The sequence below is a fragment of the Dendrobates tinctorius genome, unplaced genomic scaffold (assembly GCF_039654945.1).
Source record: "Dendrobates tinctorius isolate UK_male_01 unplaced genomic scaffold, ASM3965494v1 ptg000166l, whole genome shotgun sequence".
Lineage (NCBI taxonomy): Eukaryota > Metazoa > Chordata > Amphibia > Anura > Dendrobatidae > Dendrobates > Dendrobates tinctorius.
Genome location: NW_027361833.1, coordinates 1,313,300 through 1,334,354, shown reverse-complemented (window position 1 = coordinate 1,334,354; position 21,055 = coordinate 1,313,300). Strand labels below are relative to the sequence as shown.

The window sequence follows — 21,055 nt, the reverse complement described above, 5'->3', positions numbered from 1 at the left end:
TATTTTTACTATTGACATCCATAGAAGTCCATTACAGGTTACAACATGCAAGCAACAAGAAGGCAGAAAATCAGCCTTTGGATGTCTAAGAACATAGGCCTCCATGAATGTTAATATGGCTGTCAATATAGGCTTTAGGTAGCTTCTTTCTGTACCAGATACTGAAGACACAAGATGTCCAAATAAGTCAACAAGAGAAAGACTATTACAGGAGTAGACATAATATTCATTATGGGTTCTATAAAATTTTCAGTAGTCATAATTTGAAAAACTACAGTAGGTACAAATTGTGTTTGCGGTACATTACTGCAATTTTTTTTTAATTCTGCTTTTCAGATATCTATTAGCAGGGAGCAGGCCACACTCCCGCCATGCCCCCTCTTCTTGGACTGGCTGTTACGCACAGCGGTGAGCTTCACACTGCTGTGAGACGTATTGTTCGAGACAGGAAGGAGAGCAATGAGGAGCACCTGCTGTCACTAAATTACAAGTGTTCTAAAGAGAATAGAAGTGTTCTGGGTATCTCTTCTTTATAAACATTTGTGTTAAAGGGCTAACATTGATGACCTATCCATAGGATAGATAATCAATATCAGATCGGTAGCAGAAGCAGTCAAAATCCACGCCCTATACATTGTTAAGTGGTTGCTTTTTGGTACTGCACTTTATCTCTCATTCCTTTGAATTGAAGATAAAGTGTAGTCATAGGGAACAGCTACTAAAAAATGTGCAGAGCCATTTGGTTCTGCTCCAGACATAGCTTACATTCAGCGACCATCACAACAGAATATTGTTGACTGGAAGTCAGACCTTCACCAAGGGAAGTTCAGTTGGTTCTGCCTGGTCGAGCAGAACTGGTTATTGATATCCAGTGCTCTTTAATACTCAATGAGGATGCACCTTAGGTTCCGCATGTTTTTTCTTAATTAAATATTTGGTATGGCACCAACTGGACGATATAGCACAGGGGGTGAAGCAAAGTACAAAGCCTTCAGAGTGTTGATGCAAACACCTGAAGACACCTACTTAGGGTTTCACATTACTGCATCCTTGTATGTACTCTGTTTCTCCCATGTGCTATTCTGGTCTACAATGGAACTGTTCCTATGAAGGGTAATATCACCACGAGGATAAACATGCAAAGTTCATAACCGGAAACAACAGTGCGGGGGAATACATTTCTGCAGGATGGGGCTGTGCATAGCGGGGCTGAGGAATAATATACTGCAGGATGGGGATGTGTATATAGGTGCTGAAGACTGATATACTGCAAGATGCGGGTATGTGTAAGTGGCTGAGAAGTAATGCACTGCAGGATGCAGCTGGCTGTGTATAGAGTGGCTGGGCAGTGATTTACTACAAGATGGAGCAGAATAGATGGACTGAGAGAAGCATTACTACACTGCAGGATAGAGCTGTATGTTGGTGGGAAGATTAGAGTAATGTTCTGCATGAGAAGCCTGAGAGGAGTGATGTACTCCAGGATGGGTCTCTGTAATAGGGGACGAAGGGGAGTGATACATTGTAAGATGGGACTGTAAGGCCATGTGCACACGATGCAGATTTGCAGCGTTTCCGCAGCGGATTTTACCACGCAGAAACGTTGCATATCCGCATTGTGATGTACAGTACCTTTAAAATGAATGAAAAAAAAAAAAACGCTGTGCAGACGCTGCAGATTTTTCCGCGCGGTTTTCCTGCGGTACAAAATCCGCAGCATGTTACTTCTTTTGTGCGGTTTTCTATCTCCCCTGTTACCAAATCCGCAGGGGGAAGACCGCAATGGAAAACCGCACAAAAACCGCATGAAAACCACGTGAAAAATGGAAGAAATCCGCAGGAAAAATGCAGGTCATTTGACCTGCGGTTTTCTTCCATTCTGCACGGAAAAATCCGCAGGGCTCAAAACTCCGTCTGCACTCAGCCTAAAAGTAGCATTTAAAAGTCTGAGCTCCCCTGGTCAAAATAGCTGTTTTTGTGAACAGTTAAGCAAGTTGATGATGAAATGATCTCTAAAAGGCTTAAAGTTAATAGATAACACATTACCTTTGTATTTTAGGTAAAAAAAAAGTCATTTTTTTCCTTTCTAAAAATTACAAAAAGGAAAATGGGCCCATGCAAAAGTGTTGGCACCCTGCACAGTTAGTACCTAGTAGCACCCCCTTTTGCAAGTATCACAGCTCGTAAATGCATTTTGCAGCCAACCAAGTCTTTCAATTCTTGTTTGAAGGATTTTCATCTATTCTCCTTTGGAAAAAATTTTCAGCTCTGTGAGATTCCTGGGTCTACTTGCATGCGCTGATATTTTGCAGTCTAGCCACTAGGGATGAGCAAACATGATTCGGAAAGTTTGGGGTTCATACCAGACGCCTAGAGTCTGGTACAGAACACTGAACATGGACATTTCACTGCATGTCAGTTTTCCTGTTCTGGTTCACAAGTCTAAAAAGCTTGATGAAAGCTGTATAAAGGCCAGATCTCGAGTACCACCGCTATTATCCTCTTGTTGGAGTAGGGGTAGAACGGATCTGGAGTGAGGGAGAGATTCTGACTGCGCTCTCTGCATACACAACTCTGTGTATACTCTGCAACCCCTATATGTGCTATTTCTGTGGTGAAAGCCGCTGTTTGTACTCTGTAAACCCGTTTGTGAGAGTACTGTGCTAAAAGCCGCTGTGTGTATTCTGCAACCCTCTACCTGTTGGAATACTGTCCTTTAAGCTGTTGTGTGTACTCTTCATCCCCCCGCCTGTGGCAGTTGTGTCCTTTAACCTGCTGTGTGTATTCTGCACCCCCCCACTTGTGTTAGTACTGTCCTATAAGCTGTTGTGTGTACTCTGCACCCCAACTGTGGGAGTACTGTCCTTTAAGCTGCTGTGTGTATTCTGCACCCCCACCTGTGGGAGTACTGTCCTTTAAGCCGCTGTATGTACTCTGCACTCTCCAGTCTGTGGGAGAACTGTTCTCTAAGCTGTTGTGTGTACTCTGCACCCCTACCTGTGGGAATACTGCCCTTGAAGCCGCTGTGTCTACTCTGTACCTCCCAACTATGGGAATGCTGTCCTTTAAGCTGATGTGTGTACTCTCCACCCCTCTGCCTGTGGAAGTACTGACCTTGCGTGTTTTCTATTACGCTGAGAAATAAATAATTGGTATCAGTCCTCTCAATGCTATTAGTAGGCCACAAAAATAATTTTTCAGGCCTGGTGTGTGTTTTCTAGTAGTTTTGCAAATCAATATATCGCATCAGCCATCTCATTGACCTTTGTAGGCCCCCAAAACACTTTTTCAGGCCTGGCATGTGTTTTGTAGTACTTTTGTAAATCAATATATCGCATCACCCGCATCGTTGCCATTTGTAGGCCCCAAATATGCTTTTTCAGGTCTGGAGTCATTTTTCTTCTAGTCTTGTAAAGCGATATATTGCATCAGCCATGTTGCTGCCATTTCTATGCCCCAAAAATACTTTTTCAGGCCTGGTATCTGTTTTTTAGTGGTTTTGCAAATAAATAAATCACATCAGCCGTGTTGTTGCCTTTGTAGTCCCTAATAACGCTTTCTCAGCCCTGGTATGCGTTCTTTAGTACTTTTGCAAATCAATATGTCGCATCAGCCGTGTCCTTGCATTTCTATGCCCAAAAATAATAATAATAATAATAATAATAATAAATTTTATTTTTATAGCGCCGACATATTCCGCAGCACTTTACATTTCAGAGGGGATTTGTACAGACAATAGACATTACAGCATAACAATAATCACATAGATCATAACAAATACCAAGAGGAATGAGGGCCCTGCTCACAAGCTTACAGTCTATGAGGAAAGAGGTAGACACGAAAGGTGGGTGGTAACAGTTGCCCTGATTGTAAGGACCAGCCATAATGTTAAGTGTTTGAAAGTACAGACACAGAGGGCTAATGGATGCATAAAGCATGTGGGAACATGATGCAGGAAATCTGGTTATGGTAAAACTTTTGGCTGTGCCACACAGGGATAGATTAGGTTAATGTGTTGAGGCGATAGGCCAGTCTGAATAAATGCGTTTTCAGGACACGCTTGAAATTGTGGGGATTGGGGACTAATCGTATTGACCTGGGAAGTGCATTCCAAAGAATTGGCGCGGCACGTGTAAAGTCTTGGAGACGGGAGTGGGAGGTTCTGACTATTGAGGATACTAACCTCAGGTCATCAGCAGAACGGAGGGCGCGGGTAGGGTGGTATACTGAAACAAGGGAGGAGATGTAGGGTGGTGCTGAGCCATGGAGGGCTTTGTGGGTGAGGGTAATAAGTTTATACTGAATTCTGGAGTGGATGGGTAGCCAGTGTAATGACTGGCACAAGGTAGAGGCATCGGTGTAACGATTGGTGAGGAATATGATCCTGGCTGCAGCATTCAAGACAGATTGGAGAGGGGAGAGTTTGGTAAGAGGGAGACCGATTAGAAGAGAGTTACAATAGTTGAGACGAGAATGAATAAGAGAAACAGTAAGAGTTTTTGCAGAGTCAAAAGTAAGAAAAGGTCGAATTCTAGAAATGTTTTTGAGGTGCAGATGACAAGAGCGAGCCAGTGATCGAATGTGGGGGGCAAAGGAAAGCTCGGAATCAAGTATGACCCCAAGACAGCGGGCATGTTGCTGGGGAGTAATAGTGGAACCACACACAGAAATAGCAATGTTGGGTATAGGTACATTAGTAGCGGGAGGAAACACCAGAAGTTCAGTCTTTGACAGGTTCAGTTTCAGATATAGTGAGGACATGATATTAGACACAGCGTTTAGACAATCGCCAGTGTTTTCTAGAAAGGCTGGCGTGATGTCAGGAGAAGAAGCATATAATTGGGTGTCATCAGCATAGAGATGGTACTGGAAACCAAATCTACTGATTGTTTGACCAATAGGGGCAGTGTACAAGGAGAAGAGGAGGGGGCCTAGAACCGATCCTTGGGGGACCCCAACAGTAAGGGGAAGGTGAGAGGAGGAGGAACCGGTGAAAGATACAGTAAAGGAGCGGTCGGAGAGATAGGAGGAGAACCAGGAGAGAACGGTGTCCTTGAGGCCGATGGAACGGAGCATAGTGAGGAGGAGCTGATGATCCACAGTGTCGAATGCTGCAGAGAGATCCAAGAGAATTAGCATGGAGTAATGACCATTTGATTTAGCTGTTAGCAGATTATTAGAGACTTTAGTGAGGGCAGTTTCAGTGGAGTGTAAAGAGCAGAAACCGGATTGGAGAGGGTCGAGAACAGAGTTTTCTGAGAGATAGCGGATAAGACGGGAGTGGACCAGGCGTTCCAGGAGTTTAGAGATGAAGGGAAGATTAGAGACAGGTCTATAGTTAGCGGCACAGTTTTGGTCGAGGGATGGTTTTTTAAGTAGTGGATGTATGATGGCATGCTTAAATGAGGAGGGAAAAATACCAGAAGAGAGAGAGAGGTTAAATATTTTAGTTAGGTGAGGGGTGACAGCAGGGCAAAGGGCCTGGAGGAGATGTGACGGAAATGGGTCACTGGTGCAAGTAGTTGGGCGAGAAGATGCAAGGAGCCTGCTTACTTCTTCTTCTGTGACTGGTTCAAAATCAGAAAGTGAGTTAGATGCAGTGGGGGAGGGAGGACAGTGCATGGTATGAGGGGATTGGGAGATAATTTCCTGTCGGATCTGGTCAATTTTTTCTTTGAAGTAATTGGCCAGATCGTCAGCTCGGAGCTCCGTGGTTGGGGCCTGTACTCTTGGATTGAGCAGAGAATGAAAAGTGTCAAAGAGACGTTTTGGGTTATTGGACAGTGAGGTGATGAGGGTGTTGAAATAGGTTTGTTTGGAGAGGTGAAGGGCAGTGTTGTATGTTCTAAGCATAAACTTAAAATGGATGAAATCTTCGTGTAGATTGGATTTTCTCCACAGACGTTCGGCACACCTGGAGCACCGCTGCAGGAAACGTGTTTGCACCGTGTGCCAGGGTTGTCGCCGTCTGCGTTGTGGTATTCTATTTATAGGGGGTGCAAATTCATCCAGGGCACTTTGAAGTGTTTCATTGTAATGCTTCAATGCAGAATCAGGACATGAGAGGGAGGAGATAGGGGCCAATGAAGACTGTAAGTTCTTCATAAGTTTCTGGGTGTTAATGGCCTGTATGTTTCTATAAGTCTGGACAGTGGGGGTGACCTGAGCAGCCTGGCAGTTCTTAATAGAGAATGAAAGAAGATTGTGGTCAGAGAGCGGGAGAGGGGAGTTTGCAAAATCATCCACTGCACAAAGCCGAGAGAAGACCAAGTCGAGGGAGTTTTCGTCTTCATGCGTTGGAGAATTAGTAAGCTGCGAAAGGCCAAATGAGGAGGTTAGAGATAAAAGGTGAGTAGCAGATGGTGAGAGGGGAAGAGCAATGGGGATGTTGAAATCTCCCATGATGAGGGTAGGGATGTCACAGGAGAGAAAATGTGGAAGCCAAGTGGCAAAATGATCCAGGAACTGATGGGAGGGGCCGGGAGGACGATATACCACCTCCACTCGCATGGAGAAGGGGGTGTAGAGTCTGACGGCATGGACCTCAAAAGAAGGGAAGACAAGTGAAGGTACTTGAGGGATAACCTGAAAGGTACATGTTGGTGATAGGAGCAGACCAACGCCTCCACCAGCTGTATTGTCTGATCTTGGGGTATGAGAGAAGTTTAGCCCCCCGTATGAAAGAGCAGCAGCAGCGGTAGTGTCTGACTGCTGGATCCAGGTTTCAGTAAGAGCCAGGAGGTTAAGAGAATTAGAAAGGAAGTAGTCATGGATGAAGGAGAGTTTGTTACACACTGAGCGAGAGTTCCAAAGTGCACAATTAAGAGAGACAGATGGCATGCAGGGAATATTAATAAGATTAGAGGGGTTTCTGAGTGTAGCAGTCGGGGGGTTTGACTTTCTATAACATGGGGGACCAGGGTTGGGAGCAATGTCTCCTGCGACTAGGAGAAGGAGGATAGAAACAGTGAGCAGATGGTTAAGTGATTTGTGAGAGCGTCTCTGATGTTGAATGGTGGGACTGACTGGATCTGTGCAATTTAACAACGTGAAAAGAGCGTGAGTGCTATACATAGGAGAGGAAAGAAGCGAGGGGCCAATATTGATGGAGTGTAGAGAGTTAATGCCAGGGCGGTGGATGTGTGTGAATGCAGCGGCCAGGATTAAAATTACACAAATGCATATGGTATATATTTGATGTGCTCCAAATGTACAGGGAGTAGATGTATATAAATGTCTTACCTGTCTAACTGCCATGTTATAACTGCCAGTACTTTGATAAACTGTACTTGGATAAAGTGTGCATAAATGCCCCCTGCATAAATGCTTTCCCCAAACTATGTCTGAATATATAGGAGGCTTAGGCTAAGTTTTTGTTTTTTTTTTTTTGTTTTTTTTTGGCTCTCTCTCTTTTCGTTAATCAATCACACTAAATTGAGACACCAGGACCCAATAAAATGTTGTGGTCAAATAAACACATGTCCAGCACTACATGGATCATAAAGCACTTTGAAAAGTTTCTTGACCTCACAACATAAGGGGACAAGCAGAGTAAGTTGAAAAAAAAACTATATACCAGATATAAGCTTGCAGAGTTGAAAACACAGAGATAGCATTCAGGATTAACTGCTTGCTGACATTGAATGGAGACACAGGAGTGGATTCAGAGCAGAGATTGGAAAAGCTGGTTACCAGATATAAGCTTGCAGAGTTGAAAACACAGAGATAGCATTCAGGATTAACTGCTTGCTGACATTGAATGGAGACAAAAATAATTTTTAAGGCCTGGTGTCTGTTTCCTATTAGTTTTGCAAATTAATATAGTGCGTCAGTCATATCGTTGATATTTCTAGGCCCCAAAACTAATTTTTCAAGGTTGGAGTGTGGTTTTTGTGAGTCTGGGAAATAAATAATTGACATCAGGCATCTACTTGCAATTTTTAGGCCAAAGACGTAAGTTTTCAGGACTATTGTCTTTTTTCTAGTAGTGTTGTAAATATATAAATCTACTCTTCAGTCATCTGTTTGTGAGTAGTGTTTACAAAATTAACTTCCAAAAATGAGGAGAGCATCTAATAAGGGTGGTGGTAGTGTAGCGGATGCAGGGAGAGGATGTGTTCATTCTGTACCTGCTGCATGCACAATTCCTACACCTTCCTCTGGCGAAGGGGAAAGGACTTTATGCATCCTTTCGTAGGCCTGAATACTTTTGCAGAAATGGTGAGGCCACAAGATGTTGAAAAGGTTTTAGATTGGATTGCTGAGAGTGGCTCCAGTTCCTTCGCATTATCTTCCACCCATTACAGTGCACAAAGCACACAGCTGGCACCTGTGGACCTCACCCCTTTGCCCCTTTGCAAATCAGCCAAGTAGTCTGAGCCCCAAATCATGCAGCAGTCTCTTCTGCTTTTCGATGACTCAGCTGGCTGTGGTTCTGTGGCCCATCCACCTGTCCCTGCCCCAGAAGTAGAAGAGAATGAGTGCACTGATGCCCAACTACTTGTTAGGTTGGATGGTGATTTTGTGAGATGGCTAGTGCACATGGTTAGGGGACCAACGCAGTACATGTCAGATCATGATGATACTCAGTTGCCAACTGCAGCATCTTTATGCAGTGTGCAGACTGGCAAGGAGGGCAGGGTTAAGGAGTCAGTGAAGATGATGTGGGAGATAATAAGGTCCTAGACCCCACATGGAGCAGAGGCTATCCTAGTGATGTGTACAGTTCAGAGGAAGAGGAGGTAGCCACGCTGCCACAACAGCACAGAAAAAGAGGGAGCAGGGTGCAAATGCACAGTTGGCAGCCCCTAGCTTGTACATTGAGTGCTACTGCCCACCACACTGCTACTATAAGGACTCCAAAGACAGCTCAAAAGCACTCCCTGGTGTGGCATTTCTTCTGTGAATCTACTGCCGACAAGCAACATGTGGTTTTCACTCTGTACCATAAGACATTGAAGTGAGGCATAAATATTCTGAACCTGAGCACCATCTGTATGACGAGGCATCTGAATTCCAAGAACGAGATGCCGTGGACTATACACCTTAAAAGCCATGACAGATCTGAGCCTCCTCCTGCTCCCTCTTCTGCTTCGGTCTCAGCCTTTTCCTCCCACTCACAATCAACAGGGCTTCCTGCCCAAATAAAGGATGTGACAGCATCACCACCACCACGTGTCACCGAGCATCTCCACACCGTCCCATGGAAATTTTCAGCTTTCCATCCCCCAAATGCTCAAAAGAAAGAGGAGATACCACACTAGATGCCCATGAGCCATGGTCCTGAATAACAGCATTTCAAAATTACTGGCCTTTGAAATGCTGCCATTCCTGATGGTGGAGTTGGGCAGTTTAAAAAAATTTCCAGCAGCCACTACTTTTCCAGGAGGGCCATCCCTGCCCGTCATAAACATGTTGCAGACCAAATTATGTGTGCACTGTGCAACACCCTCAGTGGCAAGGTCCACATAACCACCGATATGTGGACCAGCAATCACTGCCAACGATGTTACATCTCACTAACTGCCCACTGGACAAATGCAGTGGCAGCTGGGGCAGAGGTGGAAGGCATTCTTCTTCATGTGCTACCACCATCTAGTATTGCTGGACGTTTATTTGTCCAGGTTCCCTCCTCCTCCTACTCTACTTCCTCTAAGACCTCTTCATTCAGTCACAGGAAGAGCTGCACCACCAACTTGAGCACAGCCACAGGGAAACGACAGCAGGTTTGTTCTCAAACTCCTCTGTTTGGGGAACAAATCCCACTACGCGCAGGAGTTATGGACTGTGATTAAGCAGCTGGAAAATGAGTGTTGGCTGCCGGTGAACCTCTTGCCCCACCAGGTGGTGTGCGATAACAGGCAAAATATCATTGCAGCTCTGGGCTTAGCCGGTTTGACACTCATCACTTGCCTGGTTTCTAAAAAACTACCCACAAATGTCGGAGCTGCTGTTGAAAGTGCAGGCAGTGTGTGCGCATTTTTGGCATTCTTACCCTTCTGCTGCTCGCCTCTATGCGCTGCAGAATCACTTCGGCCTTTCCGCTCACTGGCTGATATGCAACATACCAACAAAGTGGAACTCCATTTTGCATATGATGGAGAAACTGTGTGAGCAGCAGCGGGCAATAGTGGAGTTTCAGCTGAAGCATGCATGGATGAGCTGCACTGCAGAACAACACAACTTCACCATCAATGAGTGGGCCTCCAAGCAGGACGTGTGTGCCGTGTTGCACTGCTTTGAATATTATTATTTATTATTATAGCGCCATTTATTCCATGGAGCTTTACATGTGAAAAGGGGTATACATAATAAAAAGCAAATACAATAATCTTAAACAATACAAGTCATGACTGGTACAGGAGGAGAGAAGAACCTGCCCGTGAGGGCTCACAATCTATGAATATTCCACCAATATGGCCAGCATCGCTGATGCTAACATCTGGAAAAAACAATTCAGTCCATGATGGATGAGATGGTGGCAGAGGAGGAAGAGGAGCAAGAGGAGGAGCAAAGGCAATTCACACTGTTATCAAGACAAAAGTCCACACTTAGCATGGAGGGTTTGTTACTGTCCCAACATTGGCAAGTTACCCAACTTTACAGGCAGGGGACAGTTTGGGAGGAGGATAATGATGATGATGAGGAGGTGGGGAAAAAGGAACAACCATTTTCACAGCAGGGTGGGACTCGGATCAGCTCACAGGCATCACTGGAGCATGGCTGAGGGAATACAGAGTACCCAAACAATATACCTCCCACCTCATTGTCTCTGGGTAGCCTGGCACACAGTAGCCAATACATGCTGCAATGCCTGTGGAATGACAACCGAGTTGCCCATTATGTTGCCAGTGCAGATGACTGGGTGACCACTCTGATGGATCCCTGCTAGAAAGACAATGTACCAGTATCAGTTTTTTTGTGTTTCTTTAGTATTTTTGTACTCAGTACAAATAGGGTGTGGCCTCCTTTCTACTGAGCTGTGTAGTTTATTTATAGTCCCTCTTAAGCTGGGTGTCCGTTTGGGACCCAGAGACTCTGCCACTATTCACACTAGGTAGGTTTTACCATTAGTGTAGCTACTGTCTCAAATGGGTACACCTTGCCGTGGTGGGACAGCTTTATACTTTTTTGATCAAAACAGTGTTTACCAAGTACCCTATGTTATTTAATGCACTTGCTTTTTTACTTATTTATTTTCATTAGGGTATATACACACATTGTTTTTCCTTTGGTTTTGCTTGCTTTTATGGCCAGTGTGAACATGCTTTTACATCATGCATGTCATTAAAGTCTACTCCAGTTCAGTTTTTTTGTGTTTGTGACCTGGTCTGTGGAGCTGGGCATCCAGCAAAAATGGTAGTTAAATAAAGGATGATGATAATGAGGAAAATGATTGGAAATTAAGTTGTGACGCCACCTGTGGTTTCCGGTTAGAGATGACAAGCGCTGCAAAGCAGATCCTCCGGGACTGATGATGATGCAGCTGAGTTATAGCTCTCCACAGGCAGAGCTTTTGTCCCAGGGCAGTAAAGATGTTGTCGGTTGAGATGGTGACTGTGGTGATGAGTGTGGTGTAGAGCAGGTGAGACGCAAATGACTTGTGGGACATGGCTGAGTGCAGTTTCAGAGCTCTTACTCACAGTTTTTAATGCGCGCAGGTGCCCGCTAGGTGCCATGTCTTTCGGGTGAGGGTTCCAGCCAACTCCCAGGCAGATCAGGAAACACCTTTCCAGGACTCCCTTTGATGTTTGCCTTTCCTCTGGCCATCTCACTGCGATGGTGGTCACTTCTTCTACTTAGCGCCTTCACAACCAGTGTCCCTAAGCCAACAGCCTCGGACCTTGTCGGGCAACGTTGGTCAGGCCCCGGGATCCTATATGGCTGCCTTTTTAATGAATGATTGTGGTTGTGGCTGAGGTACTTGCAGTTACCTCAGCCTCCGGCTTGCTAGCTGAGCCTTGTTGTTCTCCACTTGTCTCAGCGGCCGGCTCCCCCACTGCGACCTGGTCCTTCCACTTCTGAATACGGGCCCCATGGGTGGCATCTGCACTTCACATGCCCCAAGGACCCCTTCTCACTGTCTAGGAGCTTTCTTCAGATGTTCCTCACTACTCTCTGACCCTTGCTCTTCCTACATCAGTCCTGCTCCTCCGCTGTCCTGTCACCGATTGACTGACCCTTTCTAGAACAATCTTCTAACCTCAGCACTAACTTCTCCCACTAACTGTCACTCATTGGTTGTCACCTCTCACACCACTCACCAAGCTCCGCCCCTTCTAGACCTTTCTCCACTCACCTACCAACACCCTTTCCTAGCCAGCCTTGGATGAGGCCGTCCTCCCGCAGAGTACACCCAGATGCCCTGACTGAACTGGTGTATGTTGGGTGCAAATATTAGAGTCATGGGTGGTGCTCACTCCTTACTTGAGGGTGGGATACCACACCTCTGGATGAGGTGCAGTACCTCTGTGGTGTCTGGACCCTCAGGGGCGCCACACTAATTGCTTTCCCACTTGATAGCGGGTGCTCACTGGAACAACAAGGCAGAGGAGGAAGTCGCCAACAAAGCTGGGGCACTGCCAGCACCTTGGAAGACAGGGTTAGCATGGCTGAAATGGGGAAAAACTTTATGAGCATGCTACAACATCTGACATCACCATCTGATACAGTCCTAATTAGCAGCAGGCAGTGTTACAATAACATGGTGGAAGACTACCTGTTCACAAGTCTCCACGTAATAATAATAATTTAACTTCTGGGTCTCCAAATTAGACTCATGGCCTGAGCTCGTCCTTTATGCTTTGGAGGTGCTGGCCTGCACTGCAGCAAGTGTACTGTTGGAACCTGTTTTTAGCTTGGCAGGGGGGTCATCACAGACAGGCTCATCTGCCTGTCCACGTCTAACATGAGTAACCTAACATTTCTTAAAATTAACCAGGCATGGATCCCACATGACTTGCCCATACCTTTGGATGACTAGAAAACTGTAATAGCTGCAGTTAGCCAGTCTTCAACTCAATTTGCCATTTTATTTTCAATTTGGGGTCCGCCTCCACAAATAAAAACACGCAAAACTGTGTTGGCTTCCTCCTCTGCCTTTTGCACCTATACTGCCACATCCACCTCCTCCTCCACTTGAACCTCTTTCAAGATTCTTATTTTTTATTTCTTAGCATAGCATAAGGACAGGACCCAGCTGTAGTGAGGGACAGTATTAGGTTTTGCGTGTGCACAGTTTTACAAAAACATTCTATGTGTGCTCTGCACCATCTCTGTGATAGTCAGTGGAAGTGATGTGTGTGTCAAAAATGTTTTCTACTCTTAGGAAACCATGTCTGTCATAGTACTGTGTCAAAAGAAAAGTCACTGTGTGTATTCTTGAACCCATATACGTGGGAGTAGTTTTCCAAAAGCCGTTGAGTGCACTCTGCAATCTTGGCTGTGGGATTACTGTGGGATAGTGTCTGGGTGTGAAATTTGTTGTCAGCTTCTGTGGAGGAAATTTGGAAACATGCTCTGTAAGGCTGGGCTCACACTTGCGTACCAGGGCTCTGCGTACTTCCTCCCTGAAGCTCTGCCCACTTCCGCACTTCTTCCCTTTGGGTCCGCCTAATTCTGCATGCATCCTGCATACCTATCTTTAACATTGGGTACGCAGGACATGCAGATGTATGCGGATGCGTCATTTTGATGCGCCTGCCGACCGCACGCGAACGCAACTTGTTGCGTTCCCATGCAGTCGGTGGGCGCATCAAAACGACGCATTCACATACATCCGCATGTCCTGCGCATCAAAACGACGCATCCACATACATCCGCATGTCCTGTGCATCAAAATGACGCATCAGCATACATCCGCATGTCCTGCGTACCAAATGTTAAAGATAGGTACGCAGGACGCATGCAGAAGTAGGCAGACCTAAACGGAAGAATTGTGAAAGTGGGCAGAGCTTCATGGAGGAAGTACGCAGCCTTCCACAGAGCCCCCGAACACTAATGTGAACTTAGCCTAAGTGCAAATTTTTATCTGGACCTCCGGTTGCAAGCCTCACTGTGGACTGCCAGTGTGGACGGCACCCGCGGGACACATTATGGGTATAAAAACAATGGCGACATGTGGTAATTATACATGATTATATAGTGCATCATTCGGTTACAACGACTAGCACAGAATGGATATAAGGGAAACCTAAGGACAATTTATAAATGTGAAGTAATGAGTGTGCCGTCCACACCCGGATCACGGTTATCGGCGGTTACTATAAGCATATATAAAGGGCCAAGTTTACATCAAAGCCACTGACAAACGAATTTTCCAAAACGCGCGTTGGGGTGCGCGTGGTTACGGGACCTGGATAACCCTTAAAGGTACATTACTTTGATTTATAATTTACCTTCCAGTACTTGTATATTGCACAATTGCACTTTGTTTTTGGCATTGGTTTCATCTTCAACTTATATCTTTTTAAATTATGCACATTATGTGATTTTCTTTGGCACTTGCACCTTAAATGATTTAATTTTGTTTTTCAATCAAACACATTTGTGTGTTTTTTTCCCTTCCTCCTTTTGTTTCACAACATTTTTTAGTACTTGAGGTTTTTACATGTTCTTATCCTTTTTAGGGTCTGCCTTTTCCAATATGGCTTTTATATATATATAATTTTTGTCCTAAATGCCTGCACATTGATACTATGATTATATATTATTTATATATATATAGTTTTTTGCCCCTATTAATCATCAATTAAAAATAATAAAAATATTAATTATTAATTTTTTTGTCTCGTTTTCCTTGGCAAATCCACTAGTTCAGTTGTTTTATTTAGGTTATCTACAGTTAGGTCCTTATATATTTGGACAGAGACAACATTTTTCTAATTTTGGTTCTAGACATTACCACAATGAATTTTAAACAAAACAATTAAGATGCAGTTGAAGCTCAGACTTTCAGCTTTCATTTGAGGTTATCCACATTAAAACTGGATGAAGGGTTTAGGAGTTTCAGCTCCTTAACATGTGCCACCCTGTTTTTAAAGGGACCAAAAGTAATTGGACAATTGACTCCAAGGCTATTTCATGGACAGGTGTGGGCAATCCCTTCGTTATGTCATTCTCAATTAAGCAGATACAAGGCCTGGAGTTGATTTGAGGTGTGGTGCTTGCATTTGGAAGGTTTTGCAGTGGAGTAAACCAGCGGTCAAAGGAGCTCTCCATGCAGGTGAAACAAGCCATCCTTAAGCTGCAAAAACAGAAAAAACACATCCGAGAAATTGCTACAACATTAGGAGTGGCAAAATCTACAGTTTGGTACATCCTAAGAAAGAAAGTAAGCACTGGTGAACTCATCAATGCAAAAAGACCTGGGCACCCACGGAAGACAACAGTGGTGGATGATCGCAGAATAGTCTCCATGGTGAAGAGAAACCCCTTCACAACAGCCAACCAAGTGAACAACACTCTCCAGGAGGTAGGCGTATCAATATCCAAATCTACCATAAAGATAAGACTGCATGAAAGTAAATATAGAGGGTTCACTGCACGGTGCAAGCCACTCATAAGCATCAAGAATAAAAAGGCTAGACTGGAGTTTGCTAAAAAAATCTAAAAAAGCCAGCACAGTTCTGGAAGAACATTCTTTGGACAGATGAAACCAAGAACAACCTCGACCAGAATCATGGAAAGATAAAAATATGGCGAAGGCGTGGTACAGCTCATGATCCAAAGCATACCACATCATCTGTAAAACACGGCGGAGGCAGTGTGATGGCTTGGGCATGAATGGCTGCCAGTGGCACTGGGTCACTAGTGTTTATTGATGATGTGACACAGGACAGAAGCAGCCGAATGAATTCTGAGGTATTCAGAGCCATACTGTGTGCTCAGATCCAGCCAAATGCAGCCAAACTGATTGGTCGTCGTTTCATACTACAGATGGACAATGACCCAAAACATAAAGCCAAAGCAACCAAGGAGTTTATTAAAGCAAAGAAGTGGAATATTCTTGAATGGCCAAGTCAGTCACCTGATCTCAACCCAAATGAGCATGCTTTTCACTAAACTTCAGGCCCACAAACAAATAGCAACTGAAAACCACAGCAGTGAAGGCCTGGCAGAGCACCAAAAAGGAGGAAATACAGCGTCTGGTGATGTCCATGAGTTCAAGACTTCAGGTAGTCATTGCCAACAAAGGGTTTTCAACCAAGTACTAGAAATGAACATTTTATTTACAATTATTTAATCTGTCCAATTACTTTTGGTCCCTTTAAAAACAGGGTGGTACATGTTAAGGAGCTGAAACTCCTAAACCCTTCATCCAATTTTAATGTGGGTACCCTCAAATGAAAGATGAAAGTCTGAACTTCAACTGCATCTGAATTGTTTTGTTTAAAATTCATTGTGGTAATGTCTAGAACCAAAATTAGAAAAACGTTATCTCTGTCCAAATATATATGGACCTAACTGTGTGTTAAGTGGCTTCCACTCTTTTCTTTCACTGAGCATCGGGGTTATATATTATCATATGGATATGTGAAGAGATATATGTGTGTGTGTATATATATATATAAGCGATTGTTTTTAATATATATATATACTGTACAGTTGTGGCCAAAAGTATTGACACCCCTGCAATTCTGTCAGATAATACTCAGTTTCTTCCTGAAAATGATTGCAAACACAAATTCTTTGGTATTATTATCTTCATTTAATTTGTCTTAAATGAAAAAACACAAAAAGAATTGTCCTAAAGCCAAATTGGATATAATTCCACACCAAACATAAAAAAGAGGGTGGACAAAAGTATTGGCACTGTTCGAAAAATCATGTGATGCTTCTCTAATTTGTGCAATTAACAGCACCTGTAACTTACCTGTGGCACCTAACAGGTGTTGGCAATAACTAAATCACACTTGCAGCCAGTTGACATGGATTAAAGTTGAATCAAAACCTCTGTCCTGTGTCCTTGTGTGTACCACATTGAGCATGGAGAAAAGAAAGAAGACCAAAGAACTGTCTGAGGACTTGAGAAACCAAATTGTGAGGAAGCATGAGCAATCTCAAGGCTACAAGTCCATCTCCAAAGACCTGAATGTTCCTGTGTCTACCGTGCGCAGTGTCATCAAGAAGCTTAAAGCCCATGGCACTGTGGCTAACCTCCCTAGATGTGGACGGAAAAGAAAAATTGACAAGAGATTTCAACGCAAGATTGTGCGGATGTTGGATAAAGAACCTCGACTAACATCCAAACAAGTTCAAGCTGCCCTGCAGTCCGAGGGTACAACAGTGTCAACCCGTAGTATCCGTCGGTGTCTGAATGAAAAGGGACTGTATGGTAGGAGACTCAGGAAGACCCCACTTCTTACCCTGAGACATAAAAATGCCAGGCTGGAGTTTGCCAAAACTTACCTGAAAAAGCCTAAAACGTTTTGGAAGTATGTTCTCTGGTCAGATGAGACAAAAGTAGAGCTTTTTGGGCAAAGGCATCAACATAGAGTTTACAGGATAAAAAAAGAGGCATTCAAAGAAAAGAACACGGTCCCTACAGTCAAACATGGCGGAGGTTCCCTGATGTTTTGGGGTTGCTTTGCTGCCTCTGGCACTGGACTGCTTGACCGTGTGCATGGCATTATGAAGTCTGAAGACTACCAACAAATTTTGCAGCATAATTTAGGGCCCAGTGTGAGAAAGCTGGGTCTCCCTCAGAGGTCATGGGTCTTTCAGCAGGACAATGACCCAAAACACACTTCAAAAAGCACTAGAAAATGGTTTGAGAGAAAGCACTGGAGACTTCTAAGGTGGCCAGCAATGAGTCCAGACCTGAATCCCATAGAACACCTGTGGAGAGATCTAAAAATGGCAGTTTGGAGAAGGCACCCTTCAAATATCAGGGACCTGGAGCAGTTTGCCAAAGAAGAATGGTCTAAAATTCCAGCAGAGCATTGTAAGAAACTCATTGATGGTTACCGGAAGTGGTTGGTCACAGTTATTTTGGCTAAAGGTTGTGCAACCAAGTATTAGGCTGAGGGTGCCAATACTTTTTGCCTGGCCCATTTTTGGAGTTTTGTGTGAAATGATCAATGTTTTGATTTTTGCTTCATTCTCTTTTGTGTTTTGTGTTTTTTCATTTAAGACAAATTAAATGAAGATAATAATACCAAAGAATTTGTGATTGCAATCATTTTCAGGAAGAAACTGAGTATTATCTGACAGAATTGCAGGGGTGTCAATACTTTTGGCCACAACTGTATATATATATATATATATATATATATATACACTGTATATACACACACACACTATCTCTGGTGTTTCCAGTGACTTAATGTGATCTACATTTCCTGCAAGAAAATGTTCCTTAAATTTTGGTTAAGATTACTTTCAGATTATGGGCCATAGAGAGCAGGGTGTAACTGTGTGTGGTCTGAAGAAGGGGGGGGGGTAATTAAAATAGGGGAGTGATTTCCTTCCCAAAAAGGGAACCTGTTAAAACTTTTAATCCTACCCGTTCAACCACTGGTCTAAAGATATTGATGACATATCTCCAGGAGACAACCCCTTTAAATGTTTAATCTCAACATATTTCTAAACTTAAATATGTTTTTGTATATACAATTTTTATATCTGGATAGGTGTGAGGATCTCAGTGGGAAGCAGAAAAGATCACACATATTTGTACCAGAGATCAGCAGAACGATAGTTTTTAGACTTTTATATGTAGAAACTGTTCAGCAGGCTTGAAGGTGTGGTATTATTTGCAAAAAGCTTACAAAAACAGTTGCAGTAAGAACATTTAAGATTTTAATGTGAAAAGCAAAGCACAGCAAATCATAGTTTAAAATACACATTCTGTGCAATATTAAGTTAACACATCACTCCTCCATCCTCTCACTGCAAACCTGTTTAATCACACAATGTGTAGAGTCAAACTGTGATTAAATAAGTCTAAGGCAGCAGATAAGTCACCATAACACAGATACATAGTTCCCGATTTATAATTTTTTTGTTTTTTAAAGTCAGTTTTCTGTTTTGTCTTATGGTTTTAGTTGCTGGTTTTGGCACAAAATTATTCAAAATGGTGAACGCATTGCATGAATTTGGCACAAAATCAAATATGGTCTTTTTCTTTGTCTTGAATTGTTTTTGCGACTTTTTAGAGGTAAAAGTCACAAAACCGCTAAATTTGCACCAATATACTAAATCACTCAAAAATACACCAGGGGATGACTGGGGTGGAGCTGCACCATATTTTGAGGCTGAATCTGGCAAAACCATCTGGAATCACTAAAGTCTACTCACAAAGCAGAAAAAAGAAGCATAACAGGCAAGAATACATAAAAAAAGTCGCAAAACGCACAAAACCAGACAAAAACAGGTGCAAAGGTAATGATGAATCTGGACCTATGTGTCTACATTCTCTAAAAATCTGGATCCAATCTGAATTCATCTTCAATATTACGCCCTTTAGGTATGAGCAATAAGACCAACAACTCAGCTACTTGTCGAATAAAGTACATGTATAATCATAAATATACATTTACATCAATTACATTTTCAATTGCTATCATGATAGAGTTGATTGCAGAAAAATTAATTACAAAAAATTGTTGTGCAAGTCATGACAAGTTCCATCATAGATTCTTCATCTAGATCAAGGGTGCACAACCTTTCCTGGTCCAAGGATCACATTGTCACAGTGAACTACTTCCATGAGCAGCAGAAAAGTGTATGGCGTATTTCCTTTTGAGAGGTTCATGACATATTAAAAGTAAATGGCATAGAAGTCTAAGGGTATGTGCACACGATCAGTAAACGATGAGGGTTGGATGCTGCGTACTTGTTCAACGTCCAACCCACAGCATCCAGTTGTTACAGTTTAGGTGATTGGATTTCAAGAAATCCCATGCCTGCTATGCTTCCATAGATGCCGGCGGATCACCCGTGGAGACAGACATGAGGCCCATCTCTCCAGACCGCAGCATGTCAATTTCACCAATGGTATTGGTGAATCCATACAATTCACTAAACACAAGCGGATTCACCTGCATTCAATAGCAGTGCTTTGGATGCGGCGAACATGCCCTGCACCCAAAGCGCTATCACTTCCGGATTGTGTGCACCTACCCTAAGAGAAATTAAGGTCCTCTTATATCCTATTTGGTACACTAGAGAGGAGACCCTGCACACCTGTAACTCTATCCATTCAAGATTATGGATTTTATTGTAGCTGGGTGCATTTTATAATTCCCATAAATAAGAATGGTGAGAGCGTCAGAGGAAGCAAGGCTCTGATTCCTGTACAGTATGCTTCTCTAGACTGCTAGAGAAGAGACCCTCCTGATTCATGGGGGACCCAGGTAACATTACACTGTGCTGTATTCATGCTAGCCCATTCCTGCTCCCGTGCAGCGTGCTACTCTTCTTACCTCTGATATAGAATTACATTATACAGAAGTTTGGGGCCCAAATAAAATAGCATGGTGGGCCACATGTGGCTGCAGATTATGCCCCTCTTATCTAGATACATAAATGTACACAGTGGTCCCAGTCCACAACATCTCAGTTTAATTAGTAGATCACTAAGCCAACCAAGTACTCATTGACTGACAAAACTCCTTTGGAAAACCTCTGTCCCTCGGATGCAATTTACTTTGATAAGAGAAACTGCACTTTAATCACAATCCTCGGGTCCAGTGCTGAGTCTCCACCGCTACTACAAATGTCTGTTATTGTCCGCAGCACAAACATCACATAGACAGCACTGTAGCCAATAACTGAGTTAAGCAGCTCTGCCCAAGTGAAAAGCACGAATCACTAAGAGCTGCTGAGCTCACTGACTGGCAGTGGCAGAGACTTAGTGCTGAATCCAGTTTTTTTTTTAAGGAAATTGTAGCCGGGGACAAGGATTTTCTCAAAGCCCTTTAAAGGGGTTGTCTGGTCTAAATCAATAAGTCTGCAGTCATTCTGTGTGACTGCAAGCTTATGATTCTACTGTGCACTCGGAGATTCGCCGATTTCTGACCCGGGACCGGAGGATTTGCATGAGTTATACATG

The 21,055-nt window shown here is 43.5% G+C and overlaps 1 protein-coding gene across 2 annotated transcripts in view; it reads right to left on the bottom strand.

Moving 5' to 3' along the window:
- LOC141053632 (sodium/hydrogen exchanger 2-like) overlaps positions 1 to 21,055 on the bottom strand; it is a 164,016-nt gene that overhangs the window by 33,595 nt on the left and 109,366 nt on the right. The window lies entirely within an intron of this gene.